At 41.2% G+C, this 10,405-nt stretch overlaps 1 protein-coding gene across 2 annotated transcripts in view; it reads right to left on the reverse strand.

Moving 5' to 3' along the window:
* Nucleotides 1–8,497, reverse strand: part of LOC137431993 (uncharacterized) — a 165,718-nt gene extending 157,221 nt beyond the window's left edge. The window contains exons 1-2 of one of the 2 annotated variants that reach the window (XM_068123756.2): nucleotides 8,266–8,497; nucleotides 7,077–7,151 (exon numbers count right to left, since the gene is read on the reverse strand). The gene's annotated coding sequence lies outside the window, so the exon portion shown is untranslated. The remainder of the gene's footprint in view (nucleotides 1–7,076; nucleotides 7,152–8,265) is intronic. The other variant, XM_068123757.2, reaches the window with a different exon arrangement.
* Nucleotides 8,498–10,405: the final 1,908 nt, after the last annotated feature.

A 10,405-nucleotide genomic window follows, 5' to 3' on the forward strand; every position in this document is an offset into this window, starting at 1 on the left:
AGGAAACACTGCAACCAAACAGTAAGGGGATTTGACTAGGAAGGGTTAACGAGGATAATAGAGATTGAGTGTAAGGATGGGGGTATGGCATGAGATGGCAGTGAAGCGCTGACCATACCAATTTAAACTATCATGATACTAAAATACACAAGTTGGTGTTGGTGTCTGTCTGTCTGTGTGTCTGACCATGATACATTCAATCGTTACTTATCCAATCTAAACCAAACTTGAAAGGATGACTAAGGGTCACACGATGGAGGCTGTAGCAACTTAATTTGCCCCCTTCCCCAAAGCGTTGCCCACCTTTGGTGAACTCCGTGATAAGGTGTATATCCGTGTTAAGATAGCTTATTGTGGCATTTTTCCAAAGCTGCTTCTAATAACAAAAGTAATGACAACATTTATGATAAAAACAATATTAATGATATTACAAAACAAAAATACCAATAATATCTCCCAACCCCAGTTTTTCCTCCTTCGACAAACACCATGTTAACGTGTATAAATATTAAAATTGATAGCTTATTGGGGCGTTTCGTGGAGCACCCCAAAAATACAATAAACCACAAACACGTATGTATACCTGTTTAAACAGTCGCTGCTGCTGCTTAACACTAAACTAAAAGGTAGGAAACCCGGGGTGTGTTCAGTTACCAATCTAGCTAGCGCTTGCCAAGCCTGCCGTTCCTTATCAACGGTTTTGAATGGGGTGCTTAAACCACTTGACGGGCATTCTACAAGAAACTTGGTAAATGAACAATTTTAGTATGTTCCTTGGTGTGTGATGAGGACAAATTGATTCGATTTTGGTGAAGATCCGAATCTGGATCCGGATAGTAAAATTCTAAAAACAATTCTTCACCATTGAATGAAAGGGACAAAAACGATATATAACAAAATATCTCAAAAAGTTATGGACGGATTCGTATGTAACTCGGTCGACAGGTTGGGAGTGTGACAAGGATGAATCAATTTGATTTTGGTGAGGATCCGGATACAAATCCAGCCTCTCAGTGGGATACAAAACATAAACTGTTCAACCTGGTGGAGGTATGCGCTCTACCGAGTTCCGCTCTAGTTTTAACTGTGTTAATTTCCAACTTGTACTCAGTATTACTCCAACAAAATATTTAGTCAAGGCTCATGAAAGAGACATTCAATTGCAGCTTCTCAGGTAACGCTTGGATCTTCAAAAAGAGCACAATAAAAAGCAGAATGTTTAATCTAGTATCATAAGCATGATTCATTTATTTATCTGTTTACTTCATACAAAATAGCCTCCTTCGTCCACGAGGTAATGGGGCAATTCAAGCCGCACTGCACGTGCAACGCCTCTAGTTTTCTGTGTTCCCAATTCAGGACTTGTCACCAACTCCAAAGCTATTTGGACAGCCGGCAGAAGGGAAAAGAAATCCATAGTCAGCTGGCAAAGTTGCATCAAGTTACAGCTCGGAAAAGAATCCGTTTGACAAAACCTATTCCCCAGCATCCCCCCTCCCCTTCCCCATTGAACCCACACTTCTTTCACCTACCCCTCCCCAACCCTCACCCCAACCATTCCCATCTTCTCCACCACCCCTCCGCATACATTTTTCCAGGCCAGGCAGTTGGGTTCAGAACAACTTCATACAATGCATTTTTTCCATTTAGCAAACACCATAGCCAAGTTTGGAGAAAGAGAATGTGCATGTAAAGCCAAGCACTGGATTTAAGAGAGAAAAAAATGTAAGGAGGGAAAGAGTGGGGGGAGGTTGTGGAAGAGAAAACGTGCAAGGAAAGAGAGGGCAAGAGGCGGGAAGGCTTCATGCTTTGCACCAAAATGGCACTTGGCAGATGCCAACAGAAATACCAAATAGCGGGCAAATTGACTACAGTTCGAGAAATCACAAGAATACGTCAAGATGAAACTGATGAGGATTACCCTATTGCACAAATTGCATAAACGTATCATCCAATTTCATCAGGACTGTCGTACTCGAGTCAGAGGCTCAGACTATATTTTTTTTAATCTCATGACTTAACCCTTAGCCTCTAATCCTTAAACCCGCAATTTGATCTTAATCAGTTTTGAGGAGATGGAAATTTAAGAAAACATGAGGCAGTACGATCTCATTATCAGGTGGCCTCACAAGATTACAAATAAATGTTTTAGTGTGCTCATGAGTCGATCCTCTAGGCTCGAGATGTGATGTTCAAGACCCAGATCTCAACCCAGTATGTGGCGCTTGAGAACCAGGATTCCGGCCCTCTAGACATGGGTCTCGGCGCAAAAAGCAAAATAAAAAAATAAAAATAAATAAAAGGGCGAATATCAAAATAAAATAAAATAGCTCTTCAAAATTAATAATAATAAAAACAACCTTGTCATACTACCCGCAGGCAACTGGGAAACAGTGTATATGAAGCAGCCTTTCGTTACCATAGCCAAGTCCTCATTTCTGCTTTAAGAAACAAAGTCAAATCAAAATCAAAGTCAAAGTCTCAGTCAAATTTTCACAAGTACAATTCATTATGTTTTTACAATCACAATTGCTCATTTGTATTAGAAATTGCAATAAGATTGTTCAAAAAAGCTATTAGCCAGAGATTATGAGTTAAGAAATAACTAAGTGTTAAAGGAACGACATCAGTAGTAAAAAAAGAAGAAACAACTAGTATCCAGATCCCGATCTCCACCAAAATCTAAATATTTCGTCCTTGTCACACACCCAAACTCTCCACCAAATTTCGTCCAAATCCATCCACAACTTTTTGAAATATCCTTTTCACAGACAAACACAGAAACAGACAGGGGTGAAAACATAACCACCGCCCACCTTCGGTGGTGAAGGTAACTATACAAATAACAAGTGAATGGTATGGAAGTTTGGAGGATTAAAATCAAGAGCAACCTGATTGATAGGAAACTTTTGTGAGGCCAATAAACTTGATTTTGACTGAGGGAAAAGATCACATCTGGTTTGAGTAGCTAATGATTGATTCACGCAGTAGACCTGGCTCATTACCAGCAGTCAGTTTGACCTGAGAAACAAAAGGTCTACATCGCAACAGAGAGAGCTTGAACCATCGGTTGGCAAATAGCCTTGGGTTTTTAATGGCGGCTGTAATGCTGACAGCAGAAACACAAGACGGAGCACAGCACGACGGGCCTTCGTAACGGCTCGCCTTTCACACCCAGCAAATGCCTCGGCAAGGCCGCCGAGGCTAATTCGGGGATATTGCTTGAAAAGCCCAATGACACAGATGGGCAGGATGGGATGTAGAGCAGCCAAAGCGTCTTGACAACAGAGCTGGCCTGCGCCACAGCGGCAGTCTGTTTTTTAAGTGCACGTCTCCCTTTTAAAAGGACATTGTTAAGTATGGATCAAATGCAGATTGTTAGTTTTATAACTATACTAGCCCAAAGCACCCGGCGTTGCCCAGGTTCTTTTTGATTGAATTTACTACTATAATTCAGCTTTTACTCGCGGCCATAGAAGATTGACTACAATAATTCAGCTCAGCTTTTAATTGCGAAATGGGCCCAGCCCGGCCGAGGCGGCCTCGACTGGCCTCAGCATCGAGCCTAAAACCTTCCCGGGGCCCGGCCCAACATTTTTAGTTCTTTTTGAATGAATTTACTACTATAATTCAGCTTTTACTCGCGGCCGTAGAAGATTGATTACTATAATTCAGCTCAGCTTTTAATTGCGAAATGGGCCCAGCCTGGCCGAAGCGGCCTCGATCGGCCTCTCCATCTAGCCTATAACCTTCCCGGGGCCCGTCCCAACATTTTTAGTTCTTTTTGAATGCATTTACTACTATAATTCAGCTTTCACTTGCAGCCATAGAAGATTGACTACTATAATTCAGCTCAGCTTTTAATTGCGAAATGGGCCCAGCCCGGCCGAAGCGGCCTTGACCGGTCTCACCACCAAGCCTAAAACCTTCCCGGGGCCTGTCCCGACATTTTTTGTATTAGAGGTTTCCTCCTATCTTTCACCGTTCAGGAGATTAGCTTGTGCAGACAAACAAACAAACAAACAAACAAACAAAAACTTTCTTTTATATATATAAGAAGATTATATCCTGTTCTACAGAAAAGGTCGCACAAAAGAAAATCATGTATTTTTCATGCCTTTCATGCCTATTGTAAATCAATTTAGACTATATCAAAGGGTTGTACTTTTATTCTGTTTAATTACCTCTTCCTCGTCATTCAAATTAAAGGTACAAAGCACGAAGTCGTGACTTCATTCATCTGAGAAAAAAAAGGAAGCTCCCATGACAATATTTAGGAGTTGGAGTGGAATCTGGTCAGCTAATTAACTAGTAAGTCCCCACACATTGGCATATGCATAAATCGGTGGCAAAGACACAATGCATGGGCCAGTCCTTTCAACACTCAAGACCGACCACCCCCAAAAACCCATGCCACGGCTCGAGACGCGACACGACCCTGGAAACCTCCAGCTCAGCTCAAGGTTCACCCCTTGTGACCCACGGCTCGGCTCGAGACATGACCCAATGCGACCGACGCTCAAGACCAGCACGTCAGCTCGAAATGGATGCGTCAGCTTGAGATCTACGCACCGGCTCGATACACGACAAGACCACAGAGATCAGCATCTCAGGTCGACACGTGACGCAACGCAACCACCGAGACCAGCATTTGGGTTTGAGCCTCGACACGAGCCCCTAGACTTGCATCCCGGTTTGAGACGCAACACAACCCCCTAGACCCGCGTCTCAGTTGGAGACATGATGCGACTCCGAAGAGCTGCATCTCAGTATGAGATGTGACGCGAGCCCCCCTCCTTCCGAGACCTACGTTGCAGCTCAAGACATGACAGTACGCAAGAATCACCAGTCTCAGTTCTAGAGACCAACTGAAACAAGTACAAAAAGTTTTAATTAAAACAAAAACCGCGTCGATGTTACACAATGCCTAGATGCAGCTGTGCCTATAACGTCGATGTTATAGGCACAGGACATTCCTATTGATTCGATTACTTGATGTTATTTTTGTGCAAAGTGAAAATATATCTCGGCAATTTCCCGTGTGTGGCGACGAATTTTTAATATATCTCGGCATTTTCCCGTCTGTTATTTCAGGCGGTGTATGACTGACCATGCCGCGATTTAAAAAAATATATATCTCGGCAATTTCCCGTGTGTGGCGACACATGAACGAAGCTATGCTCCTCTCTCCACATTATTGTGACGACGTATAAATTAAATATTTCATCGTGACGATTGTCATCAAATGGACGAATTTTTAATATATCTCGGCATTTTCCCGTCTGTTATTTCAGGCGGTGTATGACTGACCATGCCGCGATTTAAAAAATATATATCTCAGCAATTTCCCGTATGTGGCGACACGTGAACGAAGCTATGCTCCTCTCTCCACATTATTGTGACGACGTATAAATTAAATATTTCATCGTGACGATTGTCATCAAATGGACGAATTTTTTATATATCTCGGCATTTTCCCGTCTGTTATTTCGGGCGGTGTATGACTGACAATGCCGCGATTTTAAAAATATATATCTCAATGGACTTGAAGTTACAGGCCTTTGAGAATTCATTTCGTTCTATAAAGGGCAACTTTCATCGGATTTTCTTCACGTTTTTTTTCAACCGAGTCTAAAACTATGTTAGCGACTGTGAAAAATGAAATGATATATTGAATTTGATTTGAAAGAAAACTGTGTGAGAGAGCAAGACACCACGGGCCTACAAAACAGGCCTCAAAGCTATGCGAGTTAATAAAATGGTGGATATTTGTTTATATGAAGCCTCTCCCACAATGGGTGGAGCTATGGTTCCCAGAATGGGTGGAGCTTTGAGGTTTTGTCTTCTCTGCAAGAACAAGAAGAAGAACAAGAAGAAGAACAACAACAACAGCAGAGGGCACTCTATGAGCAGCGTCTGCGACGCGGCTAAAAACAAAAGAATAAAGAAAATAATTTTTAAATTGAATTATGACCACTAAAATTTGAATTATTTTCTTTGGATAATGCCCTTTGGCTTCAAAAAAAATTAGGCATCCTTCCATCTTTCCTTGTATAGATACAACTAATAATAATAATAGTGCAATTTATAAATCATAACTGTTCAGCATTTGAAATGAAACGTTTTCAACCTCTAATAAACGCACAGTACTTGCTGTTTTGAGGACGTGGGGAAAGGGAGAGGAGATCAAATTGCTTATTCAACATCTACTAAAAACTAGAACTGGCAGGATCGCTTTGAGGTCACCCTGGTGTTTCGCAGGCAAGGTATAAATGTGTGCACCGTCCATCACAAGGATGCTAAGGAGAACCAGACTTCAGTACGTCAAAGATCCCACGATATATTGAAACAAGGAGCCATTAACATCGGCACGCAAAGCAACACACAAACTCCAGAAACTGAAACTTTTGTTTGGAAATTATTGTTTGTTGTCAACCGAACAGAAACGAATTTCAGAAAGAAAGTGAAAATACCAAAAGTAAAAGAAACATGCAAGCAAAGGGGTTTGCTGGGGGAAAAAACCCCACTTCAGTCGATCAAATGGAGTAGCAAACTCCATGGACCCTCAGGCACGGAGCAGCATCACAAGGGGCAATTTGCAGCAACAGACGTGCAATAATCCACGACGGGACAAAACGTCTCTGGTCCAGATGAACGTACCAGCTGTGAAATCGCGAGCTCAGATACCTGAATGGCTGCAGAGTCTTTACGCATCGATTTCCAATTTGTATGTCCAGCGTACCTTCTCCGCTGCCCCAAATAGAGCAGGAAAAAATATTTGATGGATGATCAACAATTGATGCAGCTTGGTATTACAATAAAAAATACAACTACAAAAACCTCGCTCCTTCACTTCTTTGTATGTGTGCATTGATCTCGTACGCGTAGATAAACATGTACATTAACCACATGCAGGACGAAGACATCAAGAGACATCAATGTACTTTTGAAAGAATTACAATGACGTTTTGCAGTCTATTTTTATAGAACAGTCACAGCATCCATTTTGTCCTACTTTCATTTTAGGCCAGTGATTTATTGATCAACCCTTGTAACGATCCTTAGGATGGTCTTACATGAGAGTAGCTGAAGGTGTCTTGGCAAATGACCTGAGTTTCCAGCGTTTAGCTCTTTAAGAATAACCGAGTGTTCTGCAATAGGCAAGGGTTGGTGCAAGAATTATGGCAAAACCATAAACAAAATATCAATAACCGTTTGCACAAAGCCAAATCCACAATCTGATATAACAAGTACTGCGGCTGATAACACTAGGAGAAGTTGTAATTATTAATTACATGAGAGACCATTAAACTGGGAAACTTTAGTCCGATGCATATAATACTGTACGAAGTAAGAGACTGATGAACAACCCAACTACCATGATCCCGGCCAACGAATGCATCACCCCAACACCACACATCTGTCCTCCACACCCAACCATCCACCCTCTCCCTCCCCCCCCCTCCCTTTCCAAAATCCACATACCACGTTATACACATCCCCACACAACCACATCCCAGTCATACACAACCCCCCCCCCCCCCACCACCCCAAACACATCCCAGCTCTACTCACTCCTCCACCAACACCACCACCACCACCACCGCAACCTACTCCTTCACCACCTCCATATCCTACTCCCTCCCCTTAACCCCACCATAATACTACTCCCTCCCCTTAACCCCACCATAATACTACTCCCTCCACTTTAACCCCACCATAATACTACTCCCTCTGCTTTAACCCCACCATAATACTACTCCCTCCCCTTTAACCCCACCATAATACTACTCCCTCCCCTTTAACCCCACCATAATACTACTCCCTCCCCTTTAACCCCACCATAATACTAATCCCTCCCCCTTAACCCCACCATAATACTCCCTCCGCTTTAACCCCACCATAATACTACTCCCTCCCCTTTAACCCCGCCATAATACTACTCCCTCCCCTTTAACCCCGCCATAATACTACTCCCTCCCCTTTAACCCCACAATAATACTACTCTCTACCCAAGCCACAACACTACTCCCCCCACCTCCCCGTTCCTCCACCACACACTACTCTCTCCCTGCATAACCTCCACAATAATACTCCTTCTCCCTCACCTCTCCACAAAATTACTCAGTGACAGTAAATAAAAGCAAGCGTCTGGTGTCAGTGTGAGAGCGAAAAAGCAAGGGGGGTCACATCGCGCGGGGTCCGCAACAATCGAGAGAAACTGTTTTGTGACTTTCAAAAGTTTCCACGACACGCCGCACTCACCCAGTTTTACGGCTTTTCTAACGTTGCATTCCTTCTTCTACCACCTTTTTTCCTCCGTGACAGGCTTCCATACCCCGCCGATAAAATCGTGGAACAAACAATCAGACAAGCGAGAAATCACTCGTTCAGTCAGTACGTCCAATATCTCTGACAGGCCTGTGTGACCAGCGGCAGCAGCTACAGCTACCCCAAGCAGTGTACTGAGGAGCTTTCACTTTCCATTGGTTCGTTACACCCACATGGGTAACTTCTAGCTCCTCCTACAAAACGTCTTCTCATGGAAGCCCCGCCCCTTAACTTGTTTATGATAGTCCCTTTGAGTTCTGTTATGTATATATACACATATATACAATATATATATACACATACATATATTTATACATATATTTATACATATATATATATATGTATATATATATATATATGTATATATCTATATCTATATATATATATATATATATATATATATATATATATATATATATATATATATATATATATATATGTGCAGCGTCGTTCCTGTCCTGTGTTGTCACTGAACTACTTTTCAAACTTTTGTGAAATCGTACCAAACTTCTGGAATGCACATATCTCTCCCGTCGGTATGTCCTAAGGGTATTATTTTTGAAAAAAGTTCCAATTTTTTTTGTTTGTTTTTTTGGAATTTTTGGGGGAATTTTTGTTTTTTTTCAACTTCAATTGTTTATAAAATGTGATATCACGTATATTACAAATACATTTGTGCAAAATAATTGTTTGAATTATGATTGGTTTAAACCATGACAAAACGGTAACTCGGGTAGAGTCATTTATCTATATATCGACACATCTGTGCAGTGTCTGTGTTGTCACTTAACGACTCCCTCAAACTTTTGTTTCAGTGGCTGTGAAGTGTTTTTAATAACGTTGTGGTGGTTTTGAATCATGTGGTGGTGAGGTATTTTGAATTATGTGGTGGTGAGGTGTTTTTAAATCACATGGTGGTGAGGTGTTTTTAAATCACATGGTGGTGAGGTGTTTTGAATTAATTGGTGGTGAGGTATTTATAATTATGTGGTGGTGAGGTGTTTTTAATTATATGGTGGTGAAGTGTTTAGAATTAGTTGGTGATGAAGTGTTTTGAATTATGTGGTGGTGAGGTGTTTTGAATTATGTGGTGGTGAGGTGTTTTGAATTACTTGGTGGTGAGGTGTTTTTAAATGACGTGGTGGTGAGGTGTTTTTAATTTCGTGGCTGTTAGGTGTTTTTATTCCGTGTTTTATGGCTGTGAGGTGTTTTTATTACGTGTTTTATGGCTGTGAGGTGTTTTTATTAAGTTTTTTATGGCTGTGAGGTGTTTTTACTTTCGTGGCGGTGAGGTGTTTTTATTACATGTTTTATGGCTGTGAGGTGTTTTTAATTTCGTGGTGGTGAGGTGTTTTTATTATGTGTTTTATGGCTGTGAGGTGTTTTTATTACGTGTTTTATGGCTGTGAGGTGTTTTTATTACATGTTTTAAGGCTGTGAGGTGTTTTCATTTTGTGGTGGTGAGGTGTTTTTATTACGTGTTTTATGGCTGTGAGGTGTTTTTATTGCGTGTTTTATGGCTGTAAGGTGTTTTTATTTTCGTGGTGGTGAGGTGTTTTTATTACATGTTTTATGGCTGTGAGGTGTTTTTATTGCGTGTTTTATGGCTGTAAGGTGTTTTTATTTTCGTGGTGGTGAGGTGTTTTTATTACGTGTTTTATGGCTGTGAGGTGTTTTTATTGCGTGTTTTATGGCTGTAAGGTGTTTATATTTTCGTGGTGGTGAGGTGTTTTTATTACGTGTTTTATGGCTGTGAGGTGTTTTTATTACGTGTTTTATGGCTGTGAGGTGTTTTTATTGCGTGTTTTATGGCTGTAAGGTGTTTTTATTTTCGTGGTGGTGAGGTGTTTTTATTACGTGTTTTATGGCTGTGAGGTGTTTTTAATTTTGTGGTGGTGAGGTGTTTTTATTATGTGTTTTATGGCTGTGAGGTGTTTTTATTACATGTTTGATGGCTGTGAGGTGTTTTTAATTTCGTGGTGGTGAGGTGTTTTTATTACATGGTTTATGGCTGTGAGGTGTTTTAAATTACTTGGTGGTGAGGTGTTTTGAATTACTTGGTGGTGCGGTATTT

The sequence above is a fragment of the Myxine glutinosa genome, chromosome 1, assembly GCF_964187855.1.
Source record: "Myxine glutinosa chromosome 1, kmMyxGlut1.1, whole genome shotgun sequence".
NCBI classification, from domain to species: domain Eukaryota; kingdom Metazoa; phylum Chordata; class Myxini; order Myxiniformes; family Myxinidae; genus Myxine; species Myxine glutinosa.